This window comes from Rana temporaria, chromosome 12, assembly GCF_905171775.1.
Source record: "Rana temporaria chromosome 12, aRanTem1.1, whole genome shotgun sequence".
Classification (NCBI taxonomy): domain Eukaryota; kingdom Metazoa; phylum Chordata; class Amphibia; order Anura; family Ranidae; genus Rana; species Rana temporaria.
Genome location: NC_053500.1, coordinates 123797902 through 123822275, shown reverse-complemented (window position 1 = coordinate 123822275; position 24374 = coordinate 123797902). Strand labels below are relative to the sequence as shown.

General features: G+C 46.8%; 1 protein-coding gene across 2 annotated transcripts in view; it reads right to left on the bottom strand.

Moving 5' to 3' along the window:
• The window catches only part of EPB41L1 (erythrocyte membrane protein band 4.1 like 1), a 165319-nt gene extending 164564 nt beyond the window's left edge, over nucleotides 1-755 (bottom strand). The window contains exons 1-2 of one of the 2 annotated variants that reach the window (XM_040330500.1): nucleotides 386-755; nucleotides 185-289 (exon numbers count right to left, since the gene is read on the bottom strand). The gene's annotated coding sequence lies outside the window, so the exon portion shown is untranslated. The remainder of the gene's footprint in view (nucleotides 1-184; nucleotides 290-385) is intronic. The other variant, XM_040330501.1, reaches the window with a different exon arrangement.
• Nucleotides 756-24374: the final 23619 nt, after the last annotated feature.

Genomic DNA, 24374 nt, shown 5'->3' with positions numbered 1-24374 from the left:
GTACAATGTGACAAGGCGGAACGCCTGGGGACACGATAAAATGGCAGGAGCAAATTCGAAATGAGACAGCACAGCTGCTAAGAATACAGTAAGAGCCCAGCAAGGAGTCTGCTGTAATAAGGTGAAATAGCAAAGATGACAGAGAGTGTGTACTGCAGCCACAGGCAGATGTGTGCTGGATTACCTTGACAGCTTGCAATGTGCAGAATAGGGTGGCGAAGGAGGGTGGGATTTAAAGGGGGATCTACCGGTGGAACCCAGACACCGCTCCCCTTAACCGAGGAGGCCCCTGCAAGCGAAAGGGTTAAAAGCTGATGAAAATGGCAATAATCGATGGCAACGCTTAATGATTAATTCGCCGGTAACAGATTAAACAGCCACTTACCTGTCAGCGTAGAGCGAGAGAGAGCGAGAGAGAGAGAGGGGGCTATGGGTGGGCTACTCTTCAGCGAGCCATAGAGATCTTCAGATGCATACTCCCCATTGCAGAAAGAGCAGCAACCGCAGAGTGGAGAAATGGGAGAAAGCGTAGGGATCAGGCGAGGGGATTGCAGAAAATGCCTCCAAGGGTTCCCTTAGACCTTTCTTAGTTATAAGTGAATACAGATGAGGCTGTAATGCAGCACAGGGAGACACTGCAAAGGTAATGCTTGCAGAAGAGGCTGGGCTGTGCAGGAAAACAAGGAGGCTGGAGCAGAGAGAGAGAGGGAGAGGGAGAGAGAGAGAAAGAGAAAGGAGAGAGGGAGGGTGAGAGAGAGAGAGAGAGAGGGAGGGAGACAGGAGGCTGGGCACAGGAGAGAGAGATCCAGCCTCCTGAGATGGAAAAATATTTTTTTCTTTTTTTTTTTTATGCTCTGTGTGTGTGATGTGTGTTCCAGTGCAATAGAAACAGAGGATGCCCCACCTAGTGTGTGTATGGGATTAGTGTTTATTCCAGAGATTGCCTGTCCCCTGCTATTGCATCCAGCTGCTTAACACCAGCAGGCCTGGAATGGGTTAATAGCCTCATCTGGATTGCAGGGACTCACAATGACTGCAATCAAGCTAATGGGCTCTGCAGCTGATCTGCTGGCATGCTAAGCCTCCGATCACTCGGCGTGCAGCAATGCTGCAAAGATCTGACATGTGTGAGGCACCCGCCTCTGTATGCGATCTTACATTCTTGTGGTACGCTCTCCGCAAAAGGCACGCTAGAGTCCTCTATTGAGTCATTGATCGCTGATCAGCATGCCGTATGTAGGGTTTGTACTTAGAATTAAAGAACTGTTATTGGGCCTGGTAAAACATTTCAGGTTCCATACATTAGCCACCGCTTCCACCCCCACTTCCACTTAAAGCGGGGGTTCACCCGTACATAACACTTTTTCCCCTTAGATGGATGCTCGTTTTGTCTAGGGGAATCGGCTAGTTGTTTTAAAATATGATCCGTACTTACCGTTTACGAGATGCATCTTCTCCGCCGCTTCTGGGTATGGGCTGCGGGACTGGGCGTTCCTATTTTGATTGACAGTCTTCCGAGGGGCTTCCGACGGTCGCATCCATCGCGTCACAATTTTCCGAAAGAAGCCGAACGTCGGTGCGCAGGCGCAGTATAGAGCCGCACCGACGTTCGGCTTCTTTCGGCTACTAGTGACGCGATGGATGCGACCGTCGGAAGCCTCTCGGAAGACTGTCAATCAAGAAGAAACGCCCAGTCCCGAAGACCCATACCCGGAAGCGACGGAGGAGATGCATCTCGAAAACGGGTAAGTACTGCTCATATTTTAAAACAAATAGCCAATTCCCCTAGACAACACGAGCATCCATCTAAGGGGAAAAGAGAAAAAAAAACATAATTGTGTGAACTCCCGCTTTAAAGGGGTTGTAAAGGTAATTTTTTTTCTTCCTAAATAGCTTCCTTTACCTTAGTGCAGTCCTCCTTCACTTACCTCATCCTTCCATTTTGCTTTTAAATGTCCTTATTTCTTCTGAGAAATCCTCACTTCCTGTTCTTTTGTCTGTAACTCCACACAGTAATGCAAGGCTTTCTTCCTGGTGTGGAGTGTCGTTCTCGCCCCCTCCCTTGGATTACAGGAGAGTCAGGACGCCCACTAACACACAGCTCCTTTCTCTATCTGCAACGTAGAGAGCGTCCTCCTTCTGAGTCTGCCCTGCCCACACTCCCCGGGCATGTGTGGGCACTGGACAGGAAGTTTGAACCCAAAAAAGCATCAGACAGCCGGCCTGCGCCTCAGCCTCCATCCTGGTAAGCTCACCCTCTCTAGTCTCTCCTGCCTCCCAGTGTATAAAAAGGGGTGCTCCGTGGACTTTGTTAAAGAGGAGGGGGGGGCAGGCTTTGGTGAGCAGAGACCCTCTTTACACAATAGTCTACAGCATGCACCCTTAAATCAAGTTTCTCTCTGATGTAAGGGGAGGCTCTGTGTGGACTCTGATGTAAGGGGAGGCTCTGTGTGGACTCTGATGTAAGGGGAGGCTCTGTGCGGACTCTGATGTAAGGGGGTCCTCTGTGTGGACTCTGATGTAAGGGGGGCCTTTGTGTGGACTCTAATGTAAGGGGGGCCTCTGTGCGGACTCTGATGTAAGGGGGGCCTCTGTGAGGACTCTGATGTAAGGGGGGTCTCTGTGCGGACTCTGATGTAAGGGGGGCCTCTGTGAGGACTCTTATGTAAGGGGGGGCCTCTGTGCGGACTCTGATGTAAGGGGGGCCTCTGTGCTGACTCTGATGTAAGGGGGGCCTCTGTGTGGACTCTGATGTAAGGGGGGGCCTCTGTGCGGACTCTGATGTAAGGGGGGGCCTCTGTGCGGACTCTGATGTAAGGGGGGCCTCTGTGAGGACTCTGATGTAAGGGGGGCCTCTGTGAGGACTCTGATGTAAGGGGAGCCTCTGTTCGGACTCTTGTGAAAACGGTCTGATGGATTTTTTCATCAGATATCCGATGAAGCTGACTTTCATCAGTCGTGCCTACACACCATCAATTAAAAAAACGATTGTGTCAGAACGCGGTGATGTAAAACACAACATGCTGAGAAAAATGAAGTTCAATGCTTCTGAGCATGCGTCGACTTGATTCTGAGCATGCGTTGATTTTTAACTGATGGATTTCCCCACAGACGATCGTTTTTTTCTATCGTTTTTTTTAACCATCAGATAATTTTAAAACAGGTTCTACGTTTTTTCACCGATGGGGAAAAAAAACCGATAGGGCCCACACACAATCGGTTCGCCTGATGAAAACGGTCCATCAGATCGTTTTCATCAGACTCGTGTGTAAGCGGCATTAGACTGTTTTCCTCTATCCATCACTTTTCCACGCTCTATGGGCCACTTGACTGGACTTGCCCCCCAGGCCTAAGGCTGCCAGCCCTCCCCTGCCTGTAGTCCAAGGGAGGGGGCGAGCACGACACTCCACACCAGGGAGAAAGCTTCGCATTACTGTGTGGAGTTACAGACAGAAGAACAGGAAGTGAGGATTTCTCAGAAGAAATAAGGACATTTAAAAGCAAAATGGAAGGATGAGGTAAGTGAAGGAGGACTGCACTGAGGTAAAGGAAGCTATTTAGGAAAACATTTTTTTACCTTTACAACCCCTTTAAAGTTGATAGAGTATTAAAATAAAAGTGGGATGGCTAGTGGGCAGATTTGGTGGAATGGCCAGTGGAAGGGCCCTTGGGAATGTTGGTGGTCAGGCCAGGGGGGGGCCCAAGGAGGAGGACTGCACTAAAGTAAAGGAAGCTATTTAGGAAAATAAAGTGTACCTTTACCACCACTTTAATGACATTTACTAAATTCTGTTATTTTCGTCCCCATTTTAGGTTACCCACTTATTCTGGATTTTAATCGAAGATCGGGAGATCGATTATTACAGTGGGGAACATAATTATTTGACCCCCTGCAGATTTTGTAAGAAAATTTTTTTATGAACTGGTAACATTTCAAGTTCCATACAACAGCCAGTGCTTCCACTCCCACTTCCACTTAAAATGGAGTTCCGCCCAAAAATGGCACTTCCACTTTTCGGATTCCCCCCCCCCCCCCGGTGTCACATTTGGCACGTTTCAGGGTGGAGGAGGGAGCATACCTGTGTAATCCAGGTGTTTGCTCCCACTTCCGGGTAAGAATCGCCACGGCAACCTACACCACGTCCGGCTCCTACTCCGTCCCGCCCACCATCTTCTGGGAGAGACACAGGTCCCAGAAGACAGCAGGGACCAGTGGGATCGCGCGGCGCGACTCGTGCATGTGCAGTAGGGAACCAGGAAGTGAAGCCACAAGGCTCGCTTGATCTTGACTTTCAGTATGAAATCAGACAATAGCAGAAGTTGCCCAAAGGGTGGTGGCAAGTTTACAGCGTAAGTGCCTTATTCACAAAGCACTTACCTGTAAACTTGCGGCGGCGTAGCGTAAATCCGCTCGGCGCAAGCCCGCCTAATTCAAATGGGGCGGGCACCATTTAAATTAGGCGCGTTCCCGCGCCAAACGTACTGCGCATGCTCCTTCTGTAAAATTACCCGACGTGCAATGCGCTAAATGACGTCGCAATGAAGTCATTGGTTTCGACGTTAACGTAAATGGCGTCCAGCGCCATTTACGGACGACTTACGCAAACTACGTGAAATTAAAAGTTTCGACGCGGGAACGACGGCCATACTTAACATTGGTTACACCACCTAGAGGGCATGCTTAGTTTTAGGCGACGCATCTCTACGGAAACGACGTAAATTTAGATCGACGGGCAAAGCGTACGTTCGTGAATCGGCGTAACTAGTCATTTGCATATTCTACGCCGACCGCAATGGAATCGCCACCTAGCGGCCGGCCTAGAATTGCAGCCTAAGATCCGACGGTGTAACACAATTACACCTGTCGGATCTTAGGGCTATCTATGCGTAACTGATTCTATGAATCAGGCGCATAGATACGACAATCGTATCTCAGAGATACGACGGCGTATCAGGAGATACGCCGTCGTATCTCTTTTGTGAATCTGGACCATAATTTGGGTACAGTGTTGTATGACCGCGCAATTGTCATTCAAAATGCGTCAACGCTGAAAGCTGAAAATTGGTCTGAGTTTACTAGCGCTTTTAAAGGTAAAAATAAATACAAATAAAAACAAAATTTGCCTTTAGAACAACTTTAAATGTCTAAATATTTGTTTAAAAAAAAAAAAACATTGTGTATTCAAGTAGCCCGTGGCATGCCCTGCACTAATCTGTATACACAGAACTCTCACTGAGTGAATCACACATTTCCTTCTACAAACAGGGATGGCTCTGAACTGCATATATTCATTTCCTGCCTTGTGACTCTATCAGCAGCCTGTGTGTTAGTGTTGTGCGCACTGAAAAGTATGTGTGTCAGCTGGGCACAGCGGTGGCTTCCCAACATTTTTTTCAAGTAAGCAATGTGAAAAATGCGGACAGACGACACTTACTACAACTCTACTACCAGTATTTAGCATATAATAAACAAATGGGGAAAAAAGACCCAGGCCCAGATTATCAAAGGAGATACGACGGCGTATCTCCAGATACGCCGTCGTATCTCTGAGTCTGAGCCGTCGTATCTATGCGCCTGATTCTTAGAATCAGTTACGCATAGATTTCTATTAGATCCGACCGGCGTAAGTCTGTTACGCCGTCGTATCTTAACTGCATATTTACGCTGGCCGCTAGGGGCGTGTACGCTGATTTACGCCTAGAAATATGTAAATCAGCTAGATACGCAAATTCACGAACGTACGCCTGGCCGGCGCAGTACAGATACGCCGTTTACGTTAGGCTTTTCCCAGGCGTAAAGTTACCCCTGCTATATGAGGCGTACATGCGGCGTACCAATGTTAAGTATGGACGTCGTTCCCGCGTCGAATTTTAACCACTTCCCGACCGCTTCATGTACATATACGTCGGCAGAATGGCACGTACAGGCACATTGGCGTACCTGTACGTCCCTGCCTAGACTTGGGTCGGGGGTCCGATCGGGACCCCCTCCGCTACATGCGGCGGTCGGATTCCCGCGGGGAGCGATCCGGGACGACGGCGCGGCTATTCGTTTATAGCCACTCCATCGCGATCGCTCCCCGGAGCTGAAGAACAGGGAGAGCCGTATGTAAACACGGCTTCCCCGTGCTTCACTGTGGCGGCTGCATCGATCGAGTGATCCCTTTTATAGGGAGACTAGATCGATGATGTCAGTCCTACAGCCACACCCCCTACAGTTGTAAACACACACTAGGTGAACCCTAACTCCTACAGCACCCCCTGTGGTTAACTCCCAAACTGCAACTGTCATTTTCACAATAAACAATGCAATTTAAATGCATTTTTTGCTGTGAAAATGACAATGGTCCCAAAAATGTGTCAAAATTGTCCGAAGTGTCCGCCATAATGCCGCAGTCACGAAAAAAATCGCTGATCGCCGCCATTAGTAGTAAAAAAAATTAAAAAAAATAAAACTATCCCCTATTTTGTAAACTCTATAAATTTTGCGCAAACCAATCGATAAACGCTTATTGCGATTTTTTTTACCAAAAATAGGTAGAAGAATACGTATCGGCCTAAACTGAGGAAAAAAAAAATGTTATATATGTTTTTGGGGATATTTATTATAGCAAAAAGTAAAAAATATTGCATTTTTTTCAAAATTGTCGCTCTATTTTTGTTTATAGCGCAAAAAATAAAAAACGCAGAGGTGATCAAATATCACCAAAAGAAAGCTCTATTTGTGGGGAAAAAAGGACGCCAATTTTGTTTGGGAGCCACGTCGTACGACCGCGCAATTGTCTGTTAAAGCGACGCAGTGCCGAATTGTAAAAACCCCTTGGGTCATTTAGCAGCATATTGCGCCGTTCGTTAAAAACGACAATCACGTCGGGTCATGGTTAATTTATATAACACACGCCCACCTCTTCACAATTTGAATTAGGCGGGCTTAGGCCGGCCTTGTTACGCTACGCCGCCGCAACTTTCTTTTGAGAATACGGCACTTGCCTGTAAAAGTTGCGGAGGCATAGCGTAAATAGGATACGTTACGCCCGCACAAAGTTACGTGCATCTACGTGAATCCGGGCCCCAGAATCCAACTAAGGGAATCATAGAACTACGATATTAAGGGGGGTATGGGGTAAAGGGTGACCAGAGAGTAAGCATTGCTGCCGCCATCTTTGGAGGAAATCCTACCTATTGATAATATTGACTCTGCTATCTGTCCTTTTTGTCCAGTTTCCTTCCTAAACTCATTTGCTTTCTATTTGCTTAGACTGTGGCTAGAAAATGGACATTTAGATAGATATTTACATTTTATTATCAGGCAGTAAATGAACTTTGAATGAGGACAAATGACAAGTCACCAGTAGAGATGGGGCGAAGCCGCCCCCCCCCCCCCCCCCCCCGTACGATTCGCACCAGATTTCCCAAACAGAAAAAAAGTTCCGACACGAACGGCAAACCCTATTAAAGTCTATTCTATGGGACCTGAATTAGAAAAATCAAAAGTCCTAATTTTGAAGGCTTATATGCAGTAATTGGTCATGAAAAGTGTATGGGGGCCCGGGTAGTGCCCTGGCGGACATGTATCAATGTAATTTTTTTTTTTATAAAAAAGATAATTTTTACAGACGCAGTGATTTTAACCACTTGCCTACTGGGCACTTTCACCCCGTTCCTGCCCTGGCCAGTTTTCAGCGTTCAGCGCTCACACACTTTGAATGACAATTCTGCGCGGTCATGCCACACCAAACCATTACCATTGACCTATTACATTTTTATCGTTTATTTCACACAAATAGAGCTTTCTTTTGTGGTATTTAATCACTGCTGGAGTTTTTCTTTACTAAAGTTTTTCTGATGAGGCGGCACTGAAGGGCACTGATTAGGTGGCACTGATGAGGCGGCACTAATATGCCACACTGATGGGCACCGATATGTGGCACTGATGAGCACTGATAGGCAGCACTGGTGAGCACTGTTGGGCGGCACTCGTGGGCACTGTTGGGCGGCACTCGTGGGTACTTCTCGATAGCGGGCACTATCCGACAGAACACCGGCCATAGATGGATCAAAATTCAGACGGTTCAACAGGAACCAGATGAATTTCAGTCCATCTATGGGCAAGCTGGTTGCACTGAAGTCAATCTATTGGTCGACTTCTGTACAACCGGGCTGTCAGGTTTTTTTTTTATTCAGTCACTGCCCTCAGCTATATCTGCCAGCAGTGATTATTGTATTCTGATGGCTGGGAAACCTCCCACTGTCAGAATACAATAGCACAGCAGGAGGGATTGCCCCATCCACACTGACTATGTTGATGGGGGGGAAATGAGCAATTTTCACCCGTGGTTGAAGGAAAGAAAATTGCACAATGTATGGCGGCCTTACTGTCTGCAACGCCCCAGCCTGCTGACTGGACATTTATAGAGCAGAGAAGAAAATTGGCGTCCTCACAGACAGTCCCATGTTTCATGAAGTACTATCAGGCAACTCAAATTACAGCTCTAGCACTGCTACATGCAGGTACAGAAACTCCACTCTGGGCCTTTTTTGACATGACAGACGGCTAACTCATATCTGTCTCCTGCCTTCTCTGAGTTCCCGCTTCCCTTAGCCTAAAGCATGTGGGCCCTGAACACGTGGGAACCTTTTGAGCGTGCTCATCAATGCCCGTGCCCACTCCACCAGTCTAGACTACATCTGTTACTTCACTCCCAGCAACAGAATAGGGTCCCACCAAGCACATGCATGCACTTGTTAACTCCTTACTTCCCATACCTCGTGATCAGGCCACATGGGTCTCCGTAACACAGATTCAGTATCCGGTTGCTACTGGAAACGGATCGCTAGGGACAGTGGTGTATTTGGGTTTTGTGCTGCCCTAGGCCTGACTAAACTCGTGCACCCCTAATTTAAATATGACCCACCCCTTTCTGTTTAAGTCCCACCCTGAAATTTTCAAGTGGGGACACTAGGCCTGGGGGAGCAATAGATTCCCTTAATTTGCATAGATTTCCTCTCACTTCCTGTTTGGTTATGGGGCAGGAAGTGAAGGGAAATCTCTGCAATGGGTCAGGGATGGTAATCAATAAACTGACTGGGGCTATAACCCTCCCTTACTCTATCCAAAATTAAAAAAAAAAGTGTTACCTATACAGTGGAACCTTGGATTACGAGCATAATCCATTCCAGGAGAATGCTTGTAATTCAAAGTACTCGCATATCAAAGCGAGTTTCCCCATAGAAGTCAATGGAAACAAAGATAATTTGTTCCGCATTGACTTCTATTGCATGCAATACCGCATGTGGCCAGAGGTGGGTGGCACCAGAGAGCCTTGGGAACAGCTCGGCTGATCTCGCAAAGGTTCGGAAACACTCGGGAACAGAGTATTTCCGAGCGATTCAGAATATTTATGAACCGTTCCGAGTGTCATCGGTGCCCCCGCACCTTTGGCCAAATGCGGTACTGCACACCCTATTAGCTTGAAGCCGGCGGGGACTCTTTCCGTGCTGCCCCCCTGCAAAGTGCTGCCCTAGGCCTGGGCCTTGTTGGCCTAGGCCAGGATAAAGCATTGGCTAGGGAGGGAACCAGACATCGACCCCCTTGTACCGAAGGACCTGTCACCTATACCAAGTACCACGCCTAACAATCGGTGTCTTATAATAGCGATCAAGTGAAGCAGCGCTATATATGTACTCTTGTGACTATTCAATAAAGTGCGATCTTCAAAAAATTTCACACTACAATGTGCAAAAAAAAATAAAAAATTGTTCGATCAAAGTGCAAGCGCAATAATAAACAGAAAAAAAGTGGAATTCCACCCAATTTTTAGTTTATTAACCTCCCTGGCGGTATTCCCGAGTCTGCCTTGGGGTGAAATTTCAGTACTAATAGCGGTAACCCCAAGCCAGGCTCGGGATCGCATCGCAGTGTCCAGGCAGAGTTACTTACCTTGTCCCCTGGATCCTGCGATGTCTCCCCGCTGTGTCCTCCTCGCTCGATTCACACAGTGCCGCCAAGCTCCGTTCCCTGCAGCGTTGCGACGTACGGGGGCGGAGATCGGCGCCAAATTCAAAAACTTAAAAACACAGTACACATACAGTATTACAGATTACAGTACTGTATAAAATAATTACACATCCCATTTGTCCCTAGTGGTCTGTCCAGTGACCTGCATGCATTTTTATATTATACATACTGGCCCAGATTCAGGTACATTTGCGCTTTATTTGCGGAGGCACAGGGCAACGATTTTGCCCTGCGCCCCCGCAAATATTTTGCGCTGCCCTCGATTCACGGAGCAGTAGCTCCGTAAATTGCGAGGGCGCGCCGGCAAAATTGCCCGGCGTAAGCGCGCGCAATCTAAAATGATCCCGCCGGGGGCGGGAATCATTTAAATTAGGCGCGCTCCCGCGCCGAGCGTAGAGCGCATGCTCCGTCGGAAAACTTTCCCGACGTGCATTGCGGCAAATGACGTCGCAAGGACGTCATTTGCTTCAAAGTGAACGTGAATGGCGTCCAGCGCCATTCACGATTCACTTACGCAAACGACATAGATTTTAAATATCGCGACGCGGGAACGTGGGTATCCTATAGCATTGGCTGCGCCTGCTATTAGGATGTGTAACCTTACGCGAAACCCGATGTACGCAAACTACGTAATTTGCGTACGCAGGGCTCGCGCAACGTTGTGAATCGGTGTTAGTATGCAATTTGCATACTATACACAGATCACAATGGGAGCGCCCCCTAGCGGCCAACGCAAGAATGCAGCCTAAAATCTGCGTGGCATAAGAGCCTTATGCCACGCAGATTTTAGGCTGCAGTCGGCGTAGCGATGTTCCTGAATCAGGAGCATTCGCTACGCCGGAGCAAGTAAGCAATTGCGCTGTGTAACCTATGGTTACACAGGCGCAATTGCTTCTTGAATCTGGCCCACAGTTTTTTCTGCCTGGAAACTGTAGATTGTCCATAGCAACCAAAAAGTGTCCATTTATGTCAAAAATGGTTTTAGAGCAGCTAGAAAACAGCGATAATAAATTAGAATCACTTGCAGAATTGTGCGATAGCGATTTGTGGGGAAATTCGTCATCAAACAAGTAATGACAGCGACAATTCTGCAACTGAGCAAATTTCAGTTTTTTTTTTTATTTGATTACATTATTGAATAATTTTTGTTATTATATTAATATTTGTTATAATTATTTATAGTTATTTATTATATTATAATTTATGATTTTGTGTTTCAAACTTTATCATACCCGGGATGCCTATTAGACTCTTGTTTGGACAGATTTAAGTGAGTTATTCCTAATGCCGCATACACACCATTATGTGATGAAAAAAAACATTGTTTTTAAAAACGTCAATTTTATGACTGTGTGTGGGGGAAAACGTTGTTTTACGTCTTTGTGAAAAACGACAAAAAAAAATTGAAGCATGCTTCAATTCTATGTGTCGTTTTTCAAAACGTCGTTTTTTACTTCACAGAAATTGACCGTGTGTAGCAAAAAACAACGTTTTTAAACCTGCGCATGCCCAGAAGCTAGTTATGAAGCTAGCTTCAATGGAAAAAAGTGGTGAACGTAACCTCGCTTTGCTAGAGCATTGTGAAAAAACAATGGTGTGTAGGCAACGTCGTTTTTGAAAATTGAAGTTTCAAAAACGTCGTTTTTTACTCCCCATTGAGAACGTCTGTTAATGACGAAACGTCGTCTGGGAGGGCGCACACTGACGTCACCACGTTCCATCTGAAGGAGGAAGGGCTCCTATTGCCGGCATACATACACGCTTTTAATCATGAGATGTTTGTAAGTACATGTCTTATGCATTTTTATTAAATATTTTGTACGGTATCACGCTATGGTCCGTTTTTATTTATATACCGAGGATATGTTCAATCATCGATGTGGTGCAGTTTGAGATCTGCTCCCTGGATCCCTCCCCAGTCTGATGCTAATCTGATGTGGAGCCCATTGAATAGAATCTGTCTACATGCCTAATGTTTGGGTGGTTCTGGTAAGCGGCTTTCAGTTTGGTGGTGGTGTGTTCACACTGAAGTTTTGCTGACACATGGTGGTGCTGCTACAAACTTTTTATTGGACTGAAGTTGCTTTTATTCATATTATCTATTATCATTGCTTTTTACCAGCCTGATATCTGGTTTCCCCCTACTTTTACTCCCGCCTCATACTTTATTCTGAGAAAGCGTGGTTTTCTTAGCATACACACGCTTGAGTTTCTCGTCGAAAACCAGCCCGACGAGGAAATTGAGACTCCCATTGAGGAAATAGAAAACTTGTTCTCTTTTTTGCTCGTCGAGTTCCACGACAGTTTCCTCGATGAAAAGCGTACACACGACCGGTTTCCTCGGCAAAAAAGCTCTCCCACCAAGTTTCTTGATGGATTCTGTCGAGTTACTTGGTCGCGTGTACGAGGCCTAAGGCTGCATTCACACCTAGTACGCCTAGTACGCCTGTAGCGCGACGCTATTACAGCCTGCAATACGCTGGAGGGGTGATTTTACATTGTCGGCTATGGAGATGGTTCACATCTCCACGCCGAAACGTCTGAAGCTCAAAACAAGTCCCGGACCTTTTTTTCAGGCGGCTTTCGGCGTTCGCCCATAGCCGACAATGTTGATCACCCCTCCTGTGTATGTTACCGTGGCGTATTTTACCGCGTTTTGTCGCGGGACAAAACGCCGCAATTTGTCGCGGCAAATCGCGGTAAAATACGCCGCGTTCAGGTGTGAATGCAGTCTTATAGTCAAAAATGTTTAAACATTTGTGAAAATGTTTACAAATAATTATTAGTCTCTTCAACTGTGCAAATTAGTGCAAAATGGGGGGGGAATGTGTCCAAGGCCCAGATTCACGTAGAATCGCGGCAGCGTAACGTATCGTAGATACGTTACACCGCCGCAAGTTTTCATCGCAAGTGCCTGATTCTCAAAGCACTTGCATGAAAACTTACGCTGGCGGCCTCCGGCGTAAGCCCGCGTAATTCAAAGGGGCATGTGCCATTTAAATTAGGCGCGCTCCCGCGCCAGACCTACTGCGCATGCTCCGTTTTGAAATTCCCGCCGTGCTTTGCGCGAAGTGACGTCATTTTTTCGAACGGCGACGTGCGTAGCGTACTTTCGTATTCCCGGACGCCTTATGCAAGAACAAAAAAATTTCAAATTTCGACGCGGGAACGACGGCCATACTTTATACAGCACATACGTGGGCTGTGTAAAGTTAGGGCAGCAAAAACGACAACTAACTTTGCGACGGGAAACTAGACTAGCAGCGACGTAGCGAACGCGAAAAACCGTCGTGGATTGCCGTAACTACTAATTTGCATACCCGACACTGGTTTACGACGCAAACTCCCCCCAGCGGCGGCCGAGGTATTGCATCCTAAGATCCGACAGTGTAATTCAATTACACCTGTCGGATCTTAGGGCTAACTATGCGTAACTGATTCTATGAATCAGTCGCATAGTTAGGAAGACCCTAAAACAGAGATACGATGGCGTATCTCTTTTGTGAATCTGGCTACAAGTGTGTAGAAAGAATATAATGTGATGAAAGCTTGTAGATCACTCTTACAATCCACACCCCGTGTGTTCTAGCCTCTCACCTCCAAGATAGACCCCAAAGGGTCTAGTCACACATCCAGATAATCCTTAGCGGCAATCTGTGCTTCCTTCCTCTCTGCTGGAGATATCCAAGTGGAACAGAAAAAATGACTGCAGCTGTAGAGAGTAAATTGCTCTATTTCCTGTGTAGTCTACGCTTTAAAACAACCTCTCTCCAAGGCTCCTCTTCCTAACCAGGAGGCAGTCACCGAAGTGCAGGAGCCAGATGGAAAACGTCATTAAAGTGAACAGGGCACGTGCAGTAAGTCCAGTCTTTTGACCCTTCAGCCTCTCCCCCTCGTTGGCAATTCCCGGCTGTCAGAATAACATCTGGGGGTTGCTCATAAGGAGAACATTACTTCTTTACATTACACTTCTGTGTAGATGGGACAGAAACCTGTGCTTTTTGTATCAAAGACCACTATACTGTTTGGGCTGGATTCAGGTACATCCGCGCATTTTTACGGCGGCGCAGCGTATCGTATTTACGCTACGCCGCCGTAAGTCAGTGAGGCAAGTGCTGTATTCACAAAGCACTTGCCTCCTAAGTTACGGCGGCGTAGCGTAAATGGGGCCGGCGTAAGCGCACGTAATTCAAATGAGGATGAGGGGGGCATGTTTTATGTTAATTATTGGTGACCCGACGTGATTGACGTTTTTCACGAACGGCGCATGCGCCGTCCGTGGAATTTCACAGTGTGCATTGCTCCAAAGTACGTCGCAAGGACATCATTGCTTTCGACGTGAACGTAAATTACGTCCAGCCCTATTCGCAAACGACTTACGCAAACGACGTAAAAAATTCGAAGCGGGAACGACGTCCATACTTAACATTGCGTATGCCTCATAAGAGCAGGAGCAACCTTACGCCGAAAAAGCCTAACGTAAACGACGTAAAAAAATAGCGCCGGGCGTACGTACATTTGTGAATCGGCGTATCTAGGTCATTTACATATTCTACGCTGAAAACGACGGAAGCGCCACCTAGCGGCCAGTGTAAATATGCAACTAAGATACGACGGCGTAAGAGACTTACGCCACTCGTATATTAGCCTAATTTAAGCGTATCTGGTTTCCAGAATACGCTTAAATTTACGACGGCGTAGACTCAGAGTAACGACGGCGTATACTCTCTCTGAATCTAGCCCATTCTCTTTTTCCATCTGGGACAGACAGGGTACATTTCTCCTTTATTTGTATGTGACTTTAGAAATGAGTATCTATCTGAGTTTATTATAACTTTGTGTGGTTTGGAGTTATATCAGATACTCCTGTTGAAGAATTTGCTGCCCTGCACTCTATTTACCATCTCTTATCGACAGTCTTTTTATTTCTCCAGGGTATTCTCTTCATTAAAGTACATCCCCTCTATATTATTCTCTACTAGTCGTGCACTTGGATATCACCTGTTGGTCAATAAAGAAGAAAGACAACTTCTCATGTGACAAAACTGGTAGAAACCGTATATATATATATATATATATATATATATATATATATATATATATATATATATATATATATAATATCTCACAAAAGTGAGTACACCCCTCACATTTTTGTGAATATTTTATTATATCTTTTCATGGGACAACACTGAAGAAATGACACTTTGCTACAATGTAAGTAGTGAGTGTACAGCTTGTATAACAGTGTAAATTTGCTGTCCCCTCAAAATAACTCAACACAGCCATTAATGTCTAAACCGCTGGCAACAAAAGTGAGTACACCCATAAGTGAAAAATGTCCAAATTGAGCCCAATTAGCCATTTTCCCTCCCCAGTGTCATGTGACTCGCTAGTGTTACAAGGTCTCAGATGTGAATGGGATGCAGGTGTGTTAAATTTGGTGTTATTGCTCTCCTGGAAGTTCAACATGGCACCTCATGGCAAAAAACTCAGAGGATCTGAAAAAAAAGAATTGTTGCTCTACATAAAGATGGCCTAGGCCAGTGATGGCGAACCTTGGCACCCCAGGTGTTTTGGAACTACATTTCCCATGATGTCTGTGCACTCTGCTGTGTACTGGAGCATCATGGGAAATGTAGTTCCAAAACATCTGGGGTGCCAAGTTTCGCCATCACTGGCCTAGGCTATAGGAAGATTTCCAAGACCCTGAAACTGAGCTGTAGCATAGTGGCCAAGACCATAAAGCTGCCATGGTCGACCAAATAAGTTTCTTCAGCGCCCCCGGTTGGATAAGAATATTGCTCCTGTACTTCCTTCAGCTACTCACTGTGGTCCCTGGTAATAAGGTGGTTGATCCCTTCATGGCAACAGCTTCCCCTCTACCTCCCAACCCTACGTTACTCTCCTGCTTCTGGATAGGCCTTCATACAGCCTAGCAGCCAGATGTACCCGGGATAGGCCCAAACTCCAGCCTAGCCTCTGCCCATTGGCTGAGACACCTTATATACTCCTAATCTGTCCTTGCATCGCCCTTGTCTTGTCTAATGCCACCAGGTACCCATCCACCCAGCAACAAAAGAGAGAAGTGCAGCAATTCCAGACTTAGGGTGCAATCAATTGATCCCTAACAATTGGCCATGGCATCTATACCTGGCAGGTATGTCTATGCATTAAGGTTAAAAAACTTTTGTGCTGCAGGAGCCCTCCCCCTTATTCTTACCTGAGCCCAATCTGATTCAGCAACATGCACAAGAGCAGCGGCTCTCGCCGCTGTCTCCCTCCTTATTGGGTAGATTGATAGCAGAAGCAGCCATTGGCTCCCGCTGCTGTCAATCAAATGCTAAGATAAGGGAGCAGGGGGTGGGGCAAAGTCACACAGTCTATGTCAATAGATGCAGACTGGATGGCTCAGGAGTAAGCCCACACGGGTGCCCCAATAAAAAGTGGCTTTTAATGGGGCACTCATTGAAGAGATGGGGCCTGGAGCGTCGGCGGAGGACCCGAGAAAAGGAGGAACGGGACTGCTCTGTTCAAAACCATTGCACAGAACAGGTAAGAATATGTTATGTTATTTTTATTTAGAGAAAAATTAAGGTTTAATGTCATGCTATTTCATACCTCCCAACTTTTTGAGATGGGACTGAGGGACACCTATCAGCAAAAGTATGCAAGTATAGGACACACCCCCAGCCATGCCCCCTTAAAGGAGAATTGTACAAAAAAACAAGATTGGTTAAACCCAGACGTGATTTTTTGCCACCTCTTTTCCTTTATATTGGCTTTTGGAATTTATAAATGCAGCAATTTACAAATCAGATGAAAGGTTTAGGGCTGGAAAACACTTTTTGATAGATAAAAAGTACATTTTATATACATCTATATAGATCAGACCAAAACTTTCACAGCGTCTCCCCGCAGGGATGTAGTCCCAAGGGAGGGGGCGAGCACGCTGACTAACCCCCAGCCAGAACGGCTCAGATGATGGTGGAAAGTTTACTGACATTTAGAAGGGAAATGGAAGGAAAAGGTAAGTGAACCAACAATGCACTAGCCTAAATAAACCTATTTAGAAAATAAAAAACAAACCTTTACAACCCCTTTAACCTTCTTTATTGTGTAAAAAGGTGGTTGATCCTGTCTTCTATGATCCTCTTTTTCTTTAACTGACTACAACGCATCTCTTGATAGAACAGAGCCTTAGGAGTCAAGCTGCACATGCTCAGTTTGGTGCAGATTGCTAGAGAGATTTTTTTTTTCTTGGGAGAGTGCATGTGGTGAGCACAGGGCCAATCAGCACTGTTCAGATAGAGGGTCAGGGGAGAATGAAAACTCCTCCTATAAGCTTAAGCAAACACTGATAGAAGTCACAAGACTGCTATATACTGCTGATGAAAAAAGGTATTTATGCCGCGTACACACAGTCAAGCCTCGTACACACGACCGAGGAACTCGACAGGCGAAACACGTCGTTTTCCTCGTCGAGTTCCTTGTTAGGCTGTCGAGGAACTCGACAAGGCAAGTTTCTCCATTCCCGTCGAGGAAAAAGAAGACATGCTCTCTTTTTGGCTCGACGGAATCCTCGACAGTTTCCTCGTCGAAAAATGTACACACGACCGGTTTCCTCGGCAAAAAAAAAATCCCAGCAAGTTTCTTGCTGGTTTTTGCCGAGAAACTCGGTCGTGTGTACGAGGCTTTAGAATTTCCGACAACAAATGTTCGATGTGAGCTTGTTGTCGAAAAATATGACTGTGTGTAGGCTCCATCGGACATTTGCTGTTGGAATTTCCGACAACAAATGTTTGAGAGCTGGTTCTCAATTTTTCCGACAACAAAAGTTCTTGTCGGAAATTCCGATCGTCTGTATGCAATTCCAACGCACAGAAATCCTACACATGCTCGGAATCAATTTGACGCATGCTCGGAATCATTAAACTTCATTTTTCTCGGCTCGTCGTAGTGTTGTACGTGACCGCGTTCTTGCCGATCGGAATTTCCGACAACATTTGTGTGACCGTGTGTATGCAACACAAGTTTGAGCCAACATTCCGTCGGAAAAAAATCCACGGTTTTGTTGTCGGAATGTCCGATCGTGTGGCATTAGTGTTTATATTCACTGATAGCTGGATTCAGGTATCCGTGCCTAACGTTAGGCAGGCGTAGCGAATCTCATATACGCTACGCCGCCGTAAGTTAGAGAGGCAAGTGCTGTATTCACAAAGCACTTGCATCCTAAGTTACGGCGTCGTAGCGTAAATGTGCCGGCCTAAGCGAGGCTAATTCAAATTGTGAAGAGGTGGGCGTGTTTTATGCTAATGAATCGTGACCCGACGTGATTGACGTTTTTAACGAACGGCGCATGCGCCGTCCGTGGACATATCCCAGTGCGCATGCTCCAAATTACGCCGCAAAGACTTATTGGTTTCGACGTGAACGTAAATTACGCCCAGCCCCATTCACGGACGACTTACGCAAACAACGTAAAAATTTTAAAATTCAACGTGGTTCCGACGTCCATACTTAACATTGGCTGCGCCATCTTTTTGGTGGAATATCTTTAGGCCTGAAAACGCCTTACGTAAATGGCGTATCTTTACTGCGACGGGCAAGCGTAGGTTCGTGAATAGGCGTATCTCGCTGATTTACGCATTCTAGGCGTAAATCAGCGTACACGCCCCTAGCGGCCAGCCTAAATAGACAGCTAAGATACGCCGGCGCCGGCGGTCGTATCAAAGCTAGATTTAAGTGTATCTCAATTTGAGAATACACTTAAATATACGACAGCGCAGATTCAGAGTTACGAAGGCGTATCTACTGATACGCCGTCGTAACTCTACCTGAATCTGGCTATAAAACTATTGCATGTCCATGTTCTGTGTACTGTGGGAGACCAGATATAGTAAATGCAGGGTCCTGGGTTTAGCATATATATCCAGCCATTGAATACAGCATCCTATTCCTGAATATACGGCTTTTACTACCTACATTGGAGGATTGCCACCAGACATGAAAGTTTGCTATCATTATTTGTTTTATTTCTCCAAATTACAAATCAAATGTGTTTTTGTAATTTAGTTTGAACCGTTGGGTGCTGCTGATATTTTATATAACTGAAAATAGAATGCCAGAGGGGGATATGTTATCAATTTGCAGCAGCTTTCGTAGAGTTGGATTATATTCCCGGAGTGCTCTAAAATATACGTAAAAAAAAAAAAGAGGAATTTCATTTTTTTTTATCCACGACTAAAAATAAATGTTTTGGCTTATATATACTTTAAAAAATATTTATTTTCTTTTAATTTAGGCTTATGATAAATAGTTTGTTTGGATGTGTAGCCAAGTCCTGGGTCCCTTTGGTCTAATGAGAACCTCCAGAGTTAGGGATAGCTTACATCATTCTATGTAGAGTGGGTTACTAGGCATGGGGGGTGTAATGCAATGGGCATGGGCGCCAGACGCTTCTTGACTGCAAAGAGATTTATTGTCTCTTAAACAGAACTATGGGAGAGAGGGTCTGGGGCCAGGACACCCTTAAGTGGTTGCAATGTTAATTGGCAGACTCAGAGACTTCTATAGGTAAACAGTAGGGTGACCACATTTGCAAACTACCATTCAGGGACACCCCCCCCCCTTCCCAAAAATGAGCTTGTGATGTAACAAATCACAGCACAGTGATTGGACACAAGAGGTGGGATTTATGATTTCTCCAATCACAAGCAGGGGGCGGGATTGCGCTCCTCCAGGCATTCCCGGCCAGGGCAAGTACTGTCAGTGTGTAAAGCGGTGACGTGGCTGCGTTTTTTGAGGGCATCAGATTGGCCCTGGGGGTGGCTGTGTCAGTTTCATTCCGGGACACTGTATTGTCCTGGCATAAAGGTACCCGGGACAGACCTGCAAAATTCGGGACTGTCCCGGGCAATCCGGGACACGTGGTCACCCTAGTAAACAGCCATGCAGGGAATGGCACCCAGCCGGACACCACATCTGCATGTGTAGACATGATGTCTCCCATGGCAACAATCTTGAACAGTTTCTAACAAAGGTTACAATGAACTCTTTCACGTCCTCTACAATCTCCTCTTGTAGATCTTCATTCAGTTGAGCTCCCAGTCTCTCGACTTGCTGATTCACTGCCACTGGATCTCCTAAGCTCTTCCAACCTTCTTGCTCAGTATCTTCCTCAAGCGTCACCCCCCGCTTCCCTGCTGGGTCCCTAGCTTGGCATCGAAGATGCTTCTCAAGCATCACCCCACTGGCCTGCTCGGTCCCTGGCTTGACACACAAGCTGCTCTGCAAGCATCACCACCGCTGGCTGGGTCCCTGGCTTGACACCGGCTAAAGTTTCCCAATTCTTCACCATCCCCCAGTTGGATGAGAATACTGCTCTGGTACTTGCTTCAGCTATTCACAATGGTCCCTGGTAACAAGGTGGATGGTCCCTTGGTGGAAACAGCTTCCCCTCTACCTCCGACCATGACAGGTTCTCCGGCTGGCAGAATCGACACTTTTGGTTGAACTGCAAGCCGCAGTCCCAACCCTACGCTGCTGTCCTGCTTCTGGATAGGCCCTCAGACAGCCTAGCAGACAGATGTCTCTGGGATAGGCCTCAGGCTCTGGCCTAGCAGTCCGGGGCAATACAACACACGTCCACCCAGACAGCCGTCCAGGTGGCACAGAACCCCGATCACCCGATATCACCCAAATAAATAGGCTCTCCCAGCAGGCCAAGGGACCCAAGAAGAGCCCTGCACATTGGCTGAGACACCCCATCTATTCCTAATCTGTCCTTAAAGTGTCCTTGTCCTATCTAATGTCACCAGATACCCAACCATCTAGTGACAGAAGAGAGAAGTGCAGCAATTCCAGAATTGGGGTGGAATCAATTGATCTCCTATTAATTGGCCAAGGCAACTATACCTGGCAGGTAAATTTACTAGCAACCCTGCCTAAACATCAGGGTGCTACAGATGCAAACAGTGATGACTTGGCTGAATTCTTTAACCGCTTAACGGCCGCCGCATGTACATATACGTCGGCAAAATGGCAGACGTGGGTCGGGGAACCCCCCCCCCCCGGTACATGCGGCGGTCTGAAATAGTAGGGGAGCGATCCAGGATGAGGGGGCGGCTATTCGTTTCTGAAACATAACTCTTTCAGCGCCCCCTGTTGTTAACTCCCAAACTGCAACTGTCATTTTCACAATAAACAATGCAATTTAAATGCATTTTTTGCTGTGAAAATGACAATGGTCCCAAAAATGTGTAAAAATTGTCCGAAGTGTCCGCCATAATGTCGCAGTCACAAAAAAAATCGCTGATCGCCGCCATTAGTAGTAAAAAAATTAAATTAATAAAAATGCAATAAAACTATCCCCTATTTTGTAAACGCTATAAATTTTGCGCAAACCAACCGATAAACGCTTTTACCAAAAATATGTGGAGAATACGTATCGGCCTAAACTGAGGGAAAAAAACGTTTTTTTATATATTTTTGGGGGATATCTATTATAGCAAAAAGTAAAAAATATTGCATTTTTTTCAAAATTGTCGCTTTATTTTTGTTTATAGCGCAAAAAATAAAAACCGCAGAGGTGATCAAATACCACCAAAAGAAAGCTCTATTTGTGGGGAAAAAAAGGACGCCAATTTTGTTTGGGGGCCACGTCGCATGACCGCGCAATTGTCTGTTAAAGCGACGCAGTCCCGAACTGTAAAAACACCTTGGCCCAGATTCAGGTAGATTTGCCCATTAGTTGCACATGTGAAGAGCAGCTGATTTGCTCTGCGCTGGGGCAAATTGGAAAGATTGCCACCTGATTCAGGATTCCTTTTGTCTGCTAACTTGCTCCTTTGTAAGGCAAAAATCAGGGCGTAAGGCAGCGCAAGTGAAAGTGGGTGTGCCCCATGCAAATGATCTTTTTTCCACTCAGCAGTGGTTTGCTCCTATTTTCAGGGCAAATTTTGCCCACCTGCTTGCACTGAGCAAATAAATAGGGGCAGACCTGCGCAGGTCCTGTGCAAAATTACATCCTGCTTTTGCCACCCCCCCCCCCCCCTGAGCAAGGTAATTTTGCCCTTTTTGCTGATATGGCACCTCCTCATGAAAAAAAAAAAAAAGAAAAGCTAATTTTATAGCTTCAGAGATGGAGATACTTCTTGTGGCACTCACTCGCCATAGTGATGTGCTGTATGGTGCCCAGCGGCAGCACTCCACTGTAGCCCAAAGGAGGGCTATCTATGATGGCATTACCCTGGACATAAATGCCCTGGGTAATGAAGAAAGGACGTGGGAGGACATTCAAAAAAAGTTGAATGACATGCGGCGTAGGGTCCGGGATAAGCTTGTGCTTTTCCGTAAGCATACGAGTGGCACGGGAGGAGGACCACCCTGCAAGATCCGTCTAAATCCTGATGAGGAGGTGATCGCGCAAAGTCTAGCGCTGGAGCAGGTGGAGGGAGTCCCAGGCTACGACTCCACTGTTGGGGACTTGGGGACTGGTAAGTTTTTTGTTTTCATATTTGCTGTGTATCATGGGAGGGGGTAGAAGTGAACATATGAGGGGGTAGAAGGGAACATGTAACAAGTTTTTTGTTTTTCATATTTGCTGTGTATCATGGGAGGGGGTAGAAGGGAACATATGAGGGGGTAGAAGGGAAGATGTAAAAAGTTTTTATTTTTCATATCTGCTGTGTATCATGGGAGGGGGTAGAAGGGAACATATGAGGGGGTAGAAGGGAAGATGTAAAAAGATTTTATTTCTCATATTTGCTGTGTATCATGGGAGGGGGTAGAAGGGAACATGTGATAAGTGTGTTGCTCCAGCAACATATTTTTTTTGTGTCATCCACAGATGTTGATGATGAGGCTGGGCCATCGTCGGCTGTAGGGCGACCCACGCCATCCCCAGAACATCATGGGGTCCAGTCAGGCCCCCTGCAGATACTGGGCATGTTGGTGGAGGAGGATATCGGCCAGAGTCCATCTAGGGAGGAGGAAGTGGTGGAGGAGGCCGTTATCCTCAACCTGGATGAATCTGTGTACCTCCAGGAGGATCCCATTATCCCTGACCTCCCCACCACCCCCCCCGACCATAACGTCATCCCCCTCCAGGGCAAGCCCCTCCAGTGTCCCCCCCTCCAGTGTCCCTCCCTCCAGTGTGGCCCACTCCCCTTCTTCTCCCTCAGTTCGTGCCCCAGCCTCTCCTCCAAGGAAGGCTCTATGTAAAACGAGGGGTGTACCCTCCAGCCTCTGTGAAGGTCTGCAGGAGGAGCAGGCCCGGCAGACCCGCCATATAGGGGACATGGTGGGAGACTTGAGGCGGGTGGCGGACAGCCTGGCATCCTCCTCCTCCTCTCTGCAGCAGGCCCTCACCCTGCATGCTGACCGGGGGATACGAGATACTGAGAGCTTGGAGGAAGTCAGTGCCAACTGTGGAGCCATGGTCACCTGCATGGTCGAGCAGCAGGGCGCCATCGATTTGCTAACAGCGGAGGTGAGCAGGTTGGCAGGTGCGGTGGAGGCCAACACTGCTGCTGTGCGGGAGGAGGGGAGATTAACCCGGCGGCAGCAGAGGACCAATACCACCCGGCAGATGCGGATGTTGGCATAAACCAACAGCGTGCTCACCCGCCTGGCCAACGCCATGGAGGGCATGCAGGCACCACCTGCCAGGAGTGAGGAAGTAGGGGTTGATGCTCCTCCCCCCCTCCATCCCCACCCCATGCTCCATCCCCACCACAGGCTCCATCCCCACCACAGGCTCAACCACGCAGACTGAGGAGCCAGAGCCGGGGGAAAATTGGCACAAGGATGTCAAAAAAAATATATATTTTCCTTTTATTTTTTGTATTTTTTACCTATCCCTTGCTGCTCATAAAATGAGCTTTTTCTATTTATTTTGATTATGCTTATATTTTTTTGGGGGGGGGATATTTTTTGTTTGTAGTCCCTACACACGGTGAGGAGTGCTGTAGTTGCTCTCCAGCTGACCTGTGGCCATCTGTTGCTAACTTGCCCCTGCTTTTATAAAGTGCAAATTTGCCCCGGCCAAACAGCTTGCGCGCTTTGGGAGCAAAATGCTCCTCACACGCGCAAGTTTATGAATCAGTGGCAGTTCCTCATTTGCATATTTGCTGAGGGAAAACCATGAGAGCGCAAGTTGCTCCCTGAGCAAAATTGCCCCTTAATTGCGCCGGGGCAGAGAATCTGCCTCCGTGCAAAAATGGCACATTTCAGGCTTAGCTTGCTTTCTGGGTCACCCGCAAATTTGCCTGGGAGCAAATCCGTACTTGCGCCGTGCAAATCACACTTGCTCCCGCGCAAGTCGTACCTGAATCTGGGCCCTTGGGTCTTTAGG